Source organism: Hoplias malabaricus, chromosome 9, assembly GCF_029633855.1.
Source record: "Hoplias malabaricus isolate fHopMal1 chromosome 9, fHopMal1.hap1, whole genome shotgun sequence".
Taxonomy (NCBI): Eukaryota; Metazoa; Chordata; class Actinopteri; order Characiformes; family Erythrinidae; genus Hoplias; species Hoplias malabaricus.
Window position 1 is genome coordinate 14,847,852 of NC_089808.1, and position 14,877 is coordinate 14,862,728.

Sequence of the window (14,877 nt, forward strand, 5' to 3'; positions counted from 1 at the left end):
TTATATGACTGTAGCTACAATCTTCACAATCGGAGCCTTAAACTAAAAAGCTTACAGCGCCTAGTGTTCCCTGGCAGTCTCCATTCCAAGTACTAACTAAGCGCACAAGATCGGGATTCCTAAGAGTGCTTTGGCCATAAGCAATGACTGTTGGCTGTAGAAGATTATTTGTAATGACTGTTCTAAGAGTAACTCTTGTTACAGAGCTGCTGGTAAACTAAAAAGCCTCACAACTCAAAATAAATGACTGGCTTTCCAGTGTTTTTTGTTTGTTTGTTTTTTTATTTGTTTGTTTATTTTTTACTCATTTATTGTTTATTTGTTTATTATTTTTTAAAGTTTTGATCTCCTCTTGTGTTTAAATGACTGTAGCTACAATCTTCACAATCGGAGCCTTAAACTAAAAAGCTTACAGCGCCTAGTGTTCCCTGGCAGTCTCCATTCCAAGTTCTAACTAAGCGCACAAGATCGGGATTCCTAAGAGTGCTATGGCCATAAGCAATGACTGTTGGCTGTAGAAGACTATTTGTAATGACTGTTCTAAGAGTAACTCTTGTTACAGAGCTGCTGGTAAACTAAAAAGCCTCACAACTCAAAATAAATGACTGGCTTTCCAGTGTTTTTTGTTTGTTTGTTTTTTTATTTGTTTGTTTATTTTTTACTCATTTATTGTTTATTTGTTTATTTTTTTAAAGTTTTGATCTCCTCTTGTGTTTAAATGACTGTAGCTACAATCTTCACAATCGGAGCCTTAAACTAAAAAGCTTACAGCGCCTAGTGTTCCCTGGCAGTCTCCATTCCAAGTACTAACTAAGCGCACAAGATCGGGATTCCTAAGAGTGCTATGGCCATAAGCAATGACTGTTGGCTTTAGAAGACTATTTGTAATGACTGTTCTAAGAGTAACTCTTGTTACAGAGCTGCTGGTAAACTAAAAAGCCTCACAACTCAAAATAAATGACTGGCTTTCCAGTGTTTTTTGTTTGTTTGTTTTTTTATTTGTTTGTTTATTTTTTACTCATTTATTGTTTATTTGTTTATTTTTTTTAAAGTTTTGATCTCCTCTTGTGTTTAAATGACTGTAGCTACAATCTTCACAATCGGAGCCTTAAACTAAAAAGCTTACAGCGCCTAGTGTTCCCTGGCAGTCTCCATTCCAAGTACTAACTAAGCGCACAAGATCGGGATTCCTAAGAGTGCTATGGCCATAAGCAATGACTGTTGGCTGTAGAAGACTATTTGTAATGAATGTTCTAAGAGTAACTCTTGTTACAGAGCTGCTTGTAAACTAAAAAGCCTCACAACTCAAAATAAATGACTGGCTTTCCAGTGTTTTTTGTTTGTTTGTTTTTTTATTTGTTTGTTTATTTTTTACTCATTTATTGTTTATTTGTTTATTTTTTTAAAGTTTTGATCTCCTCTTGTGTTTAAATGACTGTAGCTACAATCTTCACAATCGGAGCCTTAAACTAAAAAGCTTACAGCGCCTAGTGTTCCCTGACAGTCTCCATTCCAAGTACTAACTAAGCGCACAAGATCGGGATTCCTAAGAGTGCTTTGGCCATAAGCAATGACTGTTGGCTGTAGAAGACTATTTGTAATGACTGTTCTAAGAGTAACTCTTGTTACAGAGCTGCTTGTAAACTAAAACGCCTCACAACTCAAAATAAATGACTGGCTTTCCAGTGTTTTTTGTTTGTTTGTTTTTTTATTTGTTTGTTTATTTTTTACTCATTTATTGTTTATTTGTTTATTTTTTTTAAAGTTTTGATCTCCTCTTGTGTTTAAATGACTGTAGCTACAATCTTCACAATCGGAGCCTTAAACTAAAAAGCTTACAGCGCCTAGTGTTCCCTGGCAGTCTCCATTCCAATTACTAACTAAGCGCACAAATCGGGATTCCTAAGAGTGCTATGGCCATAAGCAATGACTGTTGGCTGTAGAAGTCTATTTGTAATGACTGTTCTAAGAGTAACTCTTGTTACAGAGCTGCTTGTAAACTAAAAAGCCTCACAACTCAAAATAAATGACTGGCTTTCCAGTGTTTTTTGTTTGTTTGTTTTTTTATTTGTTTGTTCATTTTTTACTCATTTATTGTTTATTTGTTTATTTTTTTAAAGTTTTGATCTCCTCTTGTGTTTATATGACTGTAGCTACAATCTTCACAATCGGAGCCTTAAACTAAAAAGCTTACAGCGCCTAGTGTTCCCTGGCAGTCTCCATTCCAAGTACTAACTAAGCGCACAAGATCGGGATTCCTAAGAGTGCTTTGGCCATAAGCAATGACTGTTGGCTGTAGAAGATTATTTGTAATGACTGTTCTAAGAGTAACTCTTGTTACAGAGCTGCTGGTAAACTAAAAAGCCTCACAACTCAAAATAAATGACTGGCTTTCCAGTGTTTTTTGTTTGTTTGTTTTTTTATTTGTTTGTTTATTTTTTACTCATTTATTGTTTATTTGTTTATTATTTTTTAAAGTTTTGATCTCCTCTTGTGTTTAAATGACTGTAGCTACAATCTTCACAATCGGAGCCTTAAACTAAAAAGCTTACAGCGCCTAGTGTTCCCTGGCAGTCTCCATTCCAAGTACTAACTAAGCGCACAAGATCGGGATTCCTAAGAGTGCTATGGCCATAAGCAATGACTGTTGGCTGTAGAAGACTATTTGTAATGACTGTTCTAAGAGTAACTCTTGTTACAGAGCTGCTTGTAAACTAAAAAGCCTCACAACTCAAAATAAATGACTGGCTTTCCAGTGTTTTTTGTTTGTTTGTTTTTTTATTTGTTTGTTTATTTTTTACTCATTTATTGTTTATTTGTTTATTTTTTAAAAGTTTTGATCTCCTCTTGTGTTTAAATGACTGTAGCTACAATCTTCACAATCGGAGCCTTAAACTAAAAAGCTTACAGCGCCTAGTGTTCCCTGGCAGTCTCCATTCCAAGTACTAACTAAGCGCACAAGATCGGGATTCCTAAGAGTGCTATGGCCATAAGCAATGACTGTTGGCTGTAGAAGACTATTTGTAATGACTGTTCTAAGAGTAACTCTTGTTACAGAGCTGCTTGTAAACTAAAAAGCCTCACAACTCAAAATAAATGACTGGCTTTCCAGTGTTTTTTGTTTGTTTGTTTTTTTATTTGTTTGTTTATTTTTTACTCATTTATTGTTTATTTGTTTATTTTTTTTAAAGTTTTGATCTCCTCTTGTGTTTAAATGACTGTAGCTACAATCTTCACAATCGGAGCCTTAAACTAAAAAGCTTACAGCGCCTAGTGTTCCCTGGCAGTCTCCATTCCAATTACTAACTAAGCGCACAAATCGGGATTCCTAAGAGTGCTATGGCCATAAGCAATGACTGTTGGCTGTAGAAGTCTATTTGTAATGACTGTTCTAAGAGTAACTCTTGTTACAGAGCTGCTTGTAAACTAAAAAGCCTCACAACTCAAAATAAATGACTGGCTTTCCAGTGTTTTTTGTTTGTTTGTTTTTTTATTTGTTTGTTTATTTTTTACTCATTTATTGTTTATTTGTTTATTTTTTTAAAGTTTTGATCTCCTCTTGTGTTTATATGACTGTAGCTACAATCTTCACAATCGGAGCCTTAAACTAAAAAGCTTACAGCGCCTAGTGTTCCCTGGCAGTCTCCATTCCAAGTACTAACTAAGCGCACAAGATCGGGATTCCTAAGAGTGCTTTGGCCATAAGCAATGACTGTTGGCTGTAGAAGATTATTTGTAATGACTGTTCTAAGAGTAACTCTTGTTACAGAGCTGCTGGTAAACTAAAAAGCCTCACAACTCAAAATAAATGACTGGCTTTCCAGTGTTTTTTGTTTGTTTGTTTTTTTATTTGTTTGTTTATTTTTTACTCATTTATTGTTTATTTGTTTATTTTTTAAAAGTTTTGATCTCCTCTTGTGTTTAAATGACTGTAGCTACAATCTTCACAATCGGAGCCTTAAACTAAAAAGCTTACAGCGCCTAGTGTTCCCTGGCAGTCTCCATTCCAAGTACTAACTAAGCGCACAAGATCGGGATTCCTAAGAGTGCTATGGCCATAAGCAATGACTGTTGGCTGTAGAAGACTATTTGTAATGACTGTTCTAAGAGTAACTCTTGTTACAGAGCTGCTGGTAAACTAAAAAGCCTCACAACTCAAAATAAATGACTGGCTTTCCAGTGTTTTTTGTTTGTTTGTTTTTTTATTTGTTTGTTTATTTTTTACTCATTTATTGTTTATTTGTTTATTTTTTTAAAGTTTTGATCTCCTCTTGTGTTTAAATGACTGTAGCTACAATCTTCACAATCGGAGCCTTAAACTAAAAAGCTTACAGCGCCTAGTGTTCCCTGGCAGTCTCCATTCCAAGTACTAACTAAGCGCACAAGATCGGGATTCCTAAGAGTGCTATGGCCATAAGCAATGACTGTTGGCTGTAGAAGACTATTTGTAATGACTGTTCTAAGAGTAACTCTTGTTACAGAGCTGCTTGTAAACTAAAAAGCCTCACAACTCAAAATAAATGACTGGCTTTCCAGTGTTTTTTGTTTGTTTGTTTTTTTATTTGTTTGTTTATTTTTTACTCATTTATTGTTTATTTGTTTATTTTTTTTAAAGTTTTGATCTCCTCTTGTGTTTAAATGACTGTAGCTACAATCTTCACAATCGGAGCCTTAAACTAAAAAGCTTACAGCGCCTAGTGTTCCCTGGCAGTCTCCATTCCAATTACTAACTAAGCGCACAAATCGGGATTCCTAAGAGTGCTATGGCCATAAGCAATGACTGTTGGCTGTAGAAGTCTATTTGTAATGACTGTTCTAAGAGTAACTCTTGTTACAGAGCTGCTTGTAAACTAAAAAGCCTCACAACTCAAAATAAATGACTGGCTTTCCAGTGTTTTTTGTTTGTTTGTTTTTTTATTTGTTTGTTTATTTTTTACTCATTTATTGTTTATTTGTTTATTTTTTTAAAGTTTTGATCTCCTCTTGTGTTTATATGACTGTAGCTACAATCTTCACAATCGGAGCCTTAAACTAAAAAGCTTACAGCGCCTAGTGTTCCCTGGCAGTCTCCATTCCAAGTTCTAACTAAGCGCACAAGATCGGGATTCCTAAGAGTGCTATGGCCATAAGCAATGACTGTTGGCTGTAGAAGACTATTTGTAATGACTGTTCTAAGAGTAACTCTTGTTACAGAGCTGCTGGTAAACTAAAAAGCCTCACAACTCAAAATAAATGACTGGCTTTCCAGTGTTTTTTGTTTGTTTGTTTTTTTATTTGTTTGTTTATTTTTTACTCATTTATTGTTTATTTGTTTATTTTTTAAAAGTTTTGATCTCCTCTTGTGTTTAAATGACTGTAGCTACAATCTTCACAATCGGAGCCTTAAACTAAAAAGCTTACAGCGCCTAGTGTTCCCTGGCAGTCTCCATTCCAAGTACTAACTAAGCGCACAAGATCGGGATTCCTAAGAGTGCTATGGCCATAAGCAATGACTGTTGGCTGTAGAAGACTATTTGTAATGACTGTTCTAAGAGTAACTCTTGTTACAGAGCTGCTTGTAAACTAAAAAGCCTCACAACTCAAAATAAATGACTGGCTTTCCAGTGTTTTTTGTTTGTTTGTTTTTTTATTTGTTTGTTTATTTTTTACTCATTTATTGTTTATTTGTTTATTTTTTAAAAGTTTTGATCTCCTCTTGTGTTTAAATGACTGTAGCTACAATCTTCACAATCGGAGCCTTAAACTAAAAAGCTTACAGCGCCTAGTGTTCCCTGGCAGTCTCCATTCCAAGTACTAACTAAGCGCACAAGATCGGGATTCCTAAGAGTGCTATGGCCATAAGCAATGACTGTTGGCTGTAGAAGACTATTTGTAATGACTGTTCTAAGAGTAACTCTTGTTACAGAGCTGCTTGTAAACTAAAAAGCCTCACAACTCAAAATAAATGACTGGCTTTCCAGTGTTTTTTGTTTGTTTGTTTTTTTATTTGTTTGTTTATTTTTTACTCATTTATTGTTTATTTGTTTATTTTTTTTAAAGTTTTGATCTCCTCTTGTGTTTAAATGACTGTAGCTACAATCTTCACAATCGGAGCCTTAAACTAAAAAGCTTACAGCGCCTAGTGTTCCCTGGCAGTCTCCATTCCAATTACTAACTAAGCGCACAAATCGGGATTCCTAAGAGTGCTATGGCCATAAGCAATGACTGTTGGCTGTAGAAGTCTATTTGTAATGACTGTTCTAAGAGTAACTCTTGTTACAGAGCTGCTTGTAAACTAAAAAGCCTCACAACTCAAAATAAATGACTGGCTTTCCAGTGTTTTTTGTTTGTTTGTTTTTTTATTTGTTTGTTTAATTTTTACTCATTTATTGTTTATTTGTTTATTTTTTTAAAGTTTTGATCTCCTCTTGTGTTTATATGACTGTAGCTACAATCTTCACAATCGGAGCCTTAAACTAAAAAGCTTACAGCGCCTAGTGTTCCCTGGCAGTCTCCATTCCAAGTACTAACTAAGCGCACAAGATCGGGATTCCTAAGAGTGCTTTGGCCATAAGCAATGACTGTTGGCTGTAGAAGATTATTTGTAATGACTGTTCTAAGAGTAACTCTTGTTACAGAGCTGCTGGTAAACTAAAAAGCCTCACAACTCAAAATAAATGACTGGCTTTCCAGTGTTTTTTGTTTGTTTGTTTTTTTATTTGTTTGTTTATTTTTTACTCATTTATTGTTTATTTGTTTATTTTTTAAAAGTTTTGATCTCCTCTTGTGTTTAAATGACTGTAGCTACAATCTTCACAATCGGAGCCTTAAACTAAAAAGCTTACAGCGCCTAGTGTTCCCTGGCAGTCTCCATTCCAAGTACTAACTAAGCGCACAAGATCGGGATTCCTAAGAGTGCTATGGCCATAAGCAATGACTGTTGGCTGTAGAAGACTATTTGTAATGACTGTTCTAAGAGTAACTCTTGTTACAGAGCTGCTGGTAAACTAAAAAGCCTCACAACTCAAAATAAATGACTGGCTTTCCAGTGTTTTTTGTTTGTTTGTTTTTTTATTTGTTTGTTTATTTTTTACTCATTTATTGTTTATTTGTTTATTTTTTTTAAAGTTTTGATCTCCTCTTGTGTTTAAATGACTGTAGCTACAATCTTCACAATCGGAGCCTTAAACTAAAAAGCTTACAGCGCCTAGTGTTCCCTGGCAGTCTCCATTCCAATTACTAACTAAGCGCACAAATCGGGATTCCTAAGAGTGCTATGGCCATAAGCAATGACTGTTGGCTGTAGAAGTCTATTTGTAATGACTGTTCTAAGAGTAACTCTTGTTACAGAGCTGCTTGTAAACTAAAAAGCCTCACAACTCAAAATAAATGACTGGCTTTCCAGTGTTTTTTGTTTGTTTGTTTTTTTATTTGTTTGTTTATTTTTTACTCATTTATTGTTTATTTGTTTATTTTTTTAAAGTTTTGATCTCCTCTTGTGTTTATATGACTGTAGCTACAATCTTCACAATCGGAGCCTTAAACTAAAAAGCTTACAGCGCCTAGTGTTCCCTGGCAGTCTCCATTCCAAGTACTAACTAAGCGCACAAGATCGGGATTCTTAAGAGTGCTTTGGCCATAAGCAATGACTGTTGGCTGTAGAAGATTATTTGTAATGACTGTTCTAAGAGTAACTCTTGTTACAGAGCTGCTGGTAAACTAAAAAGCCTCACAACTCAAAATAAATGACTGGCTTTCCAGTGTTTTTTGTTTGTTTGTTTTTTTATTTGTTTGTTTATTTTTTACTCATTTATTGTTTATTTGTTTATTTTTTAAAAGTTTTGATCTCCTCTTGTGTTTAAATGACTGTAGCTACAATCTTCACAATCGGAGCCTTAAACTAAAAAGCTTACAGCGCCTAGTGTTCCCTGGCAGTCTCCATTCCAAGTACTAACTAAGCGCACAAGATCGGGATTCCTAAGAGTGCTATGGCCATAAGCAATGACTGTTGGCTGTAGAAGACTATTTGTAATGACTGTTCTAAGAGTAACTCTTGTTACAGAGCTGCTTGTAAACTAAAAAGCCTCACAACTCAAAATAAATGACTGGCTTTCCAGTGTTTTTTGTTTGTTTGTTTTTTTATTTGTTTGTTTATTTTTTACTCATTTATTGTTTATTTGTTTATTTTTTTTAAAGTTTTGATCTCCTCTTGTGTTTAAATGACTGTAGCTACAATCTTCACAATCGGAGCCTTAAACTAAAAAGCTTACAGCGCCTAGTGTTCCCTGGCAGTCTCCATTCCAATTACTAACTAAGCGCACAAATCGGGATTCCTAAGAGTGCTATGGCCATAAGCAATGACTGTTGGCTGTAGAAGTCTATTTGTAATGACTGTTCTAAGAGTAACTCTTGTTACAGAGCTGCTTGTAAACTAAAAAGCCTCACAACTCAAAATAAATGACTGGCTTTCCAGTGTTTTTTGTTTGTTTGTTTTTTTATTTGTTTGTTTATTTTTTACTCATTTATTGTTTATTTGTTTATTTTTTTAAAGTTTTGATCTCCTCTTGTGTTTATATGACTGTAGCTACAATCTTCACAATCGGAGCCTTAAACTAAAAAGCTTACAGCGCCTAGTGTTCCCTGGCAGTCTCCATTCCAAGTACTAACTAAGCGCACAAGATCGGGATTCCTAAGAGTGCTTTGGCCATAAGCAATGACTGTTGGCTGTAGAAGATTATTTGTAATGACTGTTCTAAGAGTAACTCTTGTTACAGAGCTGCTGGTAAACTAAAAAGCCTCACAACTCAAAATAAATGACTGGCTTTCCAGTGTTTTTTGTTTGTTTGTTTTTTTATTTGTTTGTTTATTTTTTACTCATTTATTGTTTATTTGTTTATTATTTTTTAAAGTTTTGATCTCCTCTTGTGTTTAAATGACTGTAGCTACAATCTTCACAATCGGAGCCTTAAACTAAAAAGCTTACAGCGCCTAGTGTTCCCTGGCAGTCTCCATTCCAATTACTAACTAAGCGCACAAATCGGGATTCCTAAGAGTGCTATGGCCATAAGCAATGACTGTTGGCTGTAGAAGTCTATTTGTAATGACTGTTCTAAGAGTAACTCTTGTTACAGAGCTGCTTGTAAACTAAAAAGCCTCACAACTCAAAATAAATGACTGGCTTTCCAGTGTTTTTTGTTTGTTTGTTTTTTTATTTGTTTGTTTATTTTTTACTCATTTATTGTTTATTTGTTTATTTTTTTAAAGTTTTGATCTCCTCTTGTGTTTATATGACTGTAGCTACAATCTTCACAATCGGAGCCTTAAACTAAAAAGCTTACAGCGCCTAGTGTTCCCTGGCAGTCTCCATTCCAAGTTCTAACTAAGCGCACAAGATCGGGATTCCTAAGAGTGCTATGGCCATAAGCAATGACTGTTGGCTGTAGAAGACTATTTGTAATGACTGTTCTAAGAGTAACTCTTGTTACAGAGCTGCTGGTAAACTAAAAAGCCTCACAACTCAAAATAAATGACTGGCTTTCCAGTGTTTTTTGTTTGTTTGTTTTTTTATTTGTTTGTTTATTTTTTACTCATTTATTGTTTATTTGTTTATTTTTTAAAAGTTTTGATCTCCTCTTGTGTTTAAATGACTGTAGCTACAATCTTCACAATCGGAGCCTTAAACTAAAAAGCTTACAGCGCCTAGTGTTCCCTGGCAGTCTCCATTCCAAGTACTAACTAAGCGCACAAGATCGGGATTCCTAAGAGTGCTATGGCCATAAGCAATGACTGTTGGCTGTAGAAGACTATTTGTAATGACTGTTCTAAGAGTAACTCTTGTTACAGAGCTGCTTGTAAACTAAAAAGCCTCACAACTCAAAATAAATGACTGGCTTTCCAGTGTTTTTTGTTTGTTTGTTTTTTTATTTGTTTGTTTATTTTTTACTCATTTATTGCTTATTTGTTTTTGTTTTTTTAAAGTTTTGATCTCCTCTTGTGTTTAAATGACTGTAGCTACAATCTTCACAATCGGAGCCTTAAGCTAAAAAGCTTACAGCGCCTAGTGTTCCCTGGCAGTCTCCATTCCAAGTACTAACTAAGCGCACAAGATCGGGATTCCTAAGAGTGCTATGGCCATAAGCAATGACTGTTGGCTGTAGAAGACTATTTGTAATGACTGTTCTAAGAGCAACTCTTGCTGCTTGTGAACTAAAAAGCCTCACAACTCAAAATAAATGACTGGCTTTCCAGTGTTTTTTGTTTGTTTGTTTTATTATTTGTTTGTTTATTTTTTATTCATTTATTGTTTATTTGTTTATTTTCTTAAAGTTTTGATCTCCTCTTGTGTTTAAATGACTGTAGCTACATTTTCACAATCGGCTTACAGCGCCTAGTGTTCCCTGGCAGTCTCCATTCCAAGTATTAACTAAGCGCACAAGCTCGGGATTCCTAAGAGTGCTATGGCCATAAGCAATGACTGTTGGCTGTAGAAGACTATTTGTAATGACTGTTCTAAGAGTAACTCTTGCTGCTTATGAACTAAAAAGCCTCACAACTCAAAATAAATGACTGGCTTTCCAGTGTTTTTTGTTTGTTTGTTTTTTTATTTGTTTGTTTATTTTTTATTCATTTATTGTTTATTTGTTTATTTTTTAAAAGTTTTGATCTCCTCTTGTGTTTAAATGACTGTAGCTACAATCTTCACGATCGGAGCCTTAAACTCAATGGCTTACAGCGCCTAGTGTTCCCTGGCAGTCTCCATTCCAAATATTAACTAAGCGCACAAGCTCGGGATTCCTAAGAGTGCTATGGCCATAAGCAATGACTGTTGGCTGTAGAAGACTGTTTGTAATGACTGTTCTAAGAGCAACTCTTGCTGCTTGTGAACTAAAAAGCCTCACAACTCAAAATAAATGACTGGCTTTCCAGTGTTTTTTGTTTGTTTGTTTTTTTATTTGTTTGTTTATTTTTTATTCATTTATTGTTTATTTGTTTATTTTTTTTAAAGTTTTGATCTCCTCTTGTGTTTAAATGACTGTAGCTACAATCTTCACAATCGGAGCCTTAAGCTAAAAAGCTTACAGCGCCTAGTGTTCCCTGGCAGTCTCCATTCCAAGTATTAACTAAGCGCACAAGATCGGGATTCCTAAGAGTGCTATGGCCATAAGCAATGACTGTTGGCTGTAGAAGACAATTTATAATGACTGTTCTAAGAGTAACTCTTGTTACAGAGCTGCTTTTAAACTAAAAAGCCTCACAACTCAAAATAAATGACTGGCTTTCCAGTGTTTTTTGTTTGTTTGTTTTTTTATTTGTTTGTTTATTTTTTATTCATTTATTGTTTACTTGTTCATTTTTTTTTAAAGTCTTGATCTCCTCTTGTGTTTAAATGACTGTAGCTACAATCTTCACAATCGGAGCCTTAAGCTAAAAAGCTTACAGCGCCTAGTGTTCCCTGGCAGTCTCCATTCCAAATATTAACTAAGCGCACAAGCTCGGGATTCCTAAGAGTGCTATGGCCATAAGCAATGACTGTTGGCTGTAGAAAACTATTTGTAATGACTGTTCTAAGAGCAACTCTTGCTGCTTGTGAACTAAAAAGCCTCACAACTCAAAATAAATGACTGACTTTCCAGTGTTTTTTGTTTGTTTGTTTTATTATTTGTTTGTTTATTTTTTATTCATTTATTGTTTATTTGTTTATTTTCTTAAAGTTTTGATCTCCTCTTGTGTTTAAATGACTGTAGCTACAATCTTCACAATCGGAGCCTTAAGCTCAATGGCTTACAGCGCCTAGTGTTCCCTGGCAGTCTCCATTCCAAGTATTAACTAAGCGCACAAGCTCGGGATTCCTAAGAGTGCTATGGCCATAAGCAATGACTGTTGGCTGTAGAAGTCTATTTGTAATGACTGTTCTAAGAGTAACTCTTGTTACAGAGCTGCTTGTAAACTAAAAAGCCTCACAACTCAAAATAAATGACTGGCTTTCCAGTGTTTTTTGTTTGTTTGTTTTTTTATTTGTTTGTTTATTTTTTACTCATTTATTGTTTATTTGTTTATTTTTTTAAAGTTTTGATCTCCTCTTGTGTTTATATGACTGTAGCTACAATCTTCACAATCGGAGCCTTAAACTAAAAAGCTTACAGCGCCTAGTGTTCCCTGGCAGTCTCCATTCCAAGTACTAACTAAGCGCACAAGATCGGGATTCCTAAGAGTGCTTTGGCCATAAGCAATGACTGTTGGCTGTAGAAGATTATTTGTAATGACTGTTCTAAGAGTAACTCTTGTTACAGAGCTGCTGGTAAACTAAAAAGCCTCACAACTCAAAATAAATGACTGGCTTTCCAGTGTTTTTTGTTTGTTTGTTTTTTTATTTGTTTGTTTATTTTTTACTCATTTATTGTTTATTTGTTTATTTTTTTTAAAAGTTTTGATCTCCTCTTGTGTTTAAATGACTGTAGCTACAATCTTCACAATCGGAGCCTTAAACTAAAAAGCTTACAGCGCCTAGTGTTCCCTGGCAGTCTCCATTCCAAGTTCTAACTAAGCGCACAAGATCGGGATTCCTAAGAGTGCTATGGCCATAAGCAATGACTGTTGGCTGTAGAAGACTATTTGTAATGACTGTTCTAAGAGTAACTCTTGTTACAGAGCTGCTGGTAAACTAAAAAGCCTCACAACTCAAAATAAATGACTGGCTTTCCAGTGTTTTTTGTTTGTTTGTTTTTTTATTTGTTTGTTTATTTTTTACTCATTTATTGTTTATTTGTTTATTTTTTTAAAGTTTTGATCTCCTCTTGTGTTTATATGACTGTAGCTACAATCTTCACAATCGGAGCCTTAAACTAAAAAGCTTACAGCGCCTAGTGTTCCCTGGCAGTCTCCATTCCAAGTTCTAACTAAGCGCACAAGATCGGGATTCCTAAGAGTGCTATGGCCATAAGCAATGACTGTTGGCTGTAGAAGACTATTTGTAATGACTGTTCTAAGAGTAACTCTTGTTACAGAGCTGCTGGTAAACTAAAAAGCCTCACAACTCAAAATAAATGACTGGCTTTCCAGTGTTTTTTGTTTGTTTGTTTTTTTATTTGTTTGTTTATTTTTTACTCATTTATTGTTTATTTGTTTATTTTTTAAAAGTTTTGATCTCCTCTTGTGTTTAAATGACTGTAGCTACAATCTTCACAATCGGAGCCTTAAACTAAAAAGCTTACAGCGCCTAGTGTTCCCTGGCAGTCTCCATTCCAAGTACTAACTAAGCGCACAAGATCGGGATTCCTAAGAGTGCTATGGCCATAAGCAATGACTGTTGGCTGTAGAAGACTATTTGTAATGACTGTTCTAAGAGTAACTCTTGTTACAGAGCTGCTTGTAAACTAAAAAGCCTCACAACTCAAAATAAATGACTGGCTTTCCAGTGTTTTTTGTTTGTTTGTTTTTTTATTTGTTTGTTTATTTTTTACTCATTTATTGCTTATTTGTTTTTGTTTTTTTAAAGTTTTGATCTCCTCTTGTGTTTAAATGACTGTAGCTACAATCTTCACAATCGGAGCCTTAAGCTAAAAAGCTTACAGCGCCTAGTGTTCCCTGGCAGTCTCCATTCCAAGTACTAACTAAGCGCACAAGATCGGGATTCCTAAGAGTGCTATGGCCATAAGCAATGACTGTTGGCTGTAGAAGACTATTTGTAATGACTGTTCTAAGAGCAACTCTTGCTGCTTGTGAACTAAAAAGCCTCACAACTCAAAATAAATGACTGGCTTTCCAGTGTTTTTTGTTTGTTTGTTTTATTATTTTTTTGTTTATTTTTTATTCATTTATTGTTTATTTGTTTATTTTCTTAAAGTTTTGATCTCCTCTTGTGTTTAAATGACTGTAGCTACATTTTCACAATCGGCTTACAGCGCCTAGTGTTCCCTGGCAGTCTCCATTCCAAGTATTAACTAAGCGCACAAGCTCGGGATTCCTAAGAGTGCTATGGCCATAAGCAATGACTGTTGGCTGTAGAAGACTATTTGTAATGACTGTTCTAAGAGTAACTCTTGCTGCTTGTGAACTAAAAAGCCTCACAACTCAAAATAAATGACTGGCTTTCCAGTGTTTTTTGTTTGTTTGTTTTTTTATTTGTTTGTTTATTTTTTATTCATTTATTGTTTATTTGTTTATTTTTTAAAAGTTTTGATCTCCTCTTGTGTTTAAATGACTGTAGCTACAATCTTCACGATCGGAGCCTTAAACTCAATGGCTTACAGCGCCTAGTGTTCCCTGGCAGTCTCCATTCCAAATATTAACTAAGCGCACAAGCTCGGGATTCCTAAGAGTGCTATGGCCATAAGCAATGACTGTTGGCTGTAGAAGACTGTTTGTAATGACTGTTCTAAGAGCAACTCTTGCTGCTTGTGAACTAAAAAGCCTCACAACTCAAAATAAATGACTGGCTTTCCAGTGTTTTTTGTTTGTTTGTTTTTTTATTTGTTTGTTTATTTTTTATTCATTTATTGTTTATTTGTTTATTTTTTTTAAAGTTTTGATCTCCTCTTGTGTTTAAATGACTGTAGCTACAATCTTCACAATCGGAGCCTTAAGCTAAAAAGCTTACAGCGCCTAGTGTTCCCTGGCAGTCTCCATTCCAAGTATTAACTAAGCGCACAAGATCGGGATTCCTAAGAGTGCTATGGCCATAAGCAATGACTGTTGGCTGTAGAAGACAATTTATAATGACTGTTCTAAGAGCAACTCTTGCTGCTTGTGAACTAAAAAGCCTCACAACTCAAAATAAATGACTGGCTTTCCAGTGTTTTTTGTTTGTTTGTTTTATTATTTGTTTGTTTATTTTTTATTCATTTATTGTTTATTTGTTTATTTTCTTAAAGTTTTGATCTCCTCTTGTGTTTAAATGAC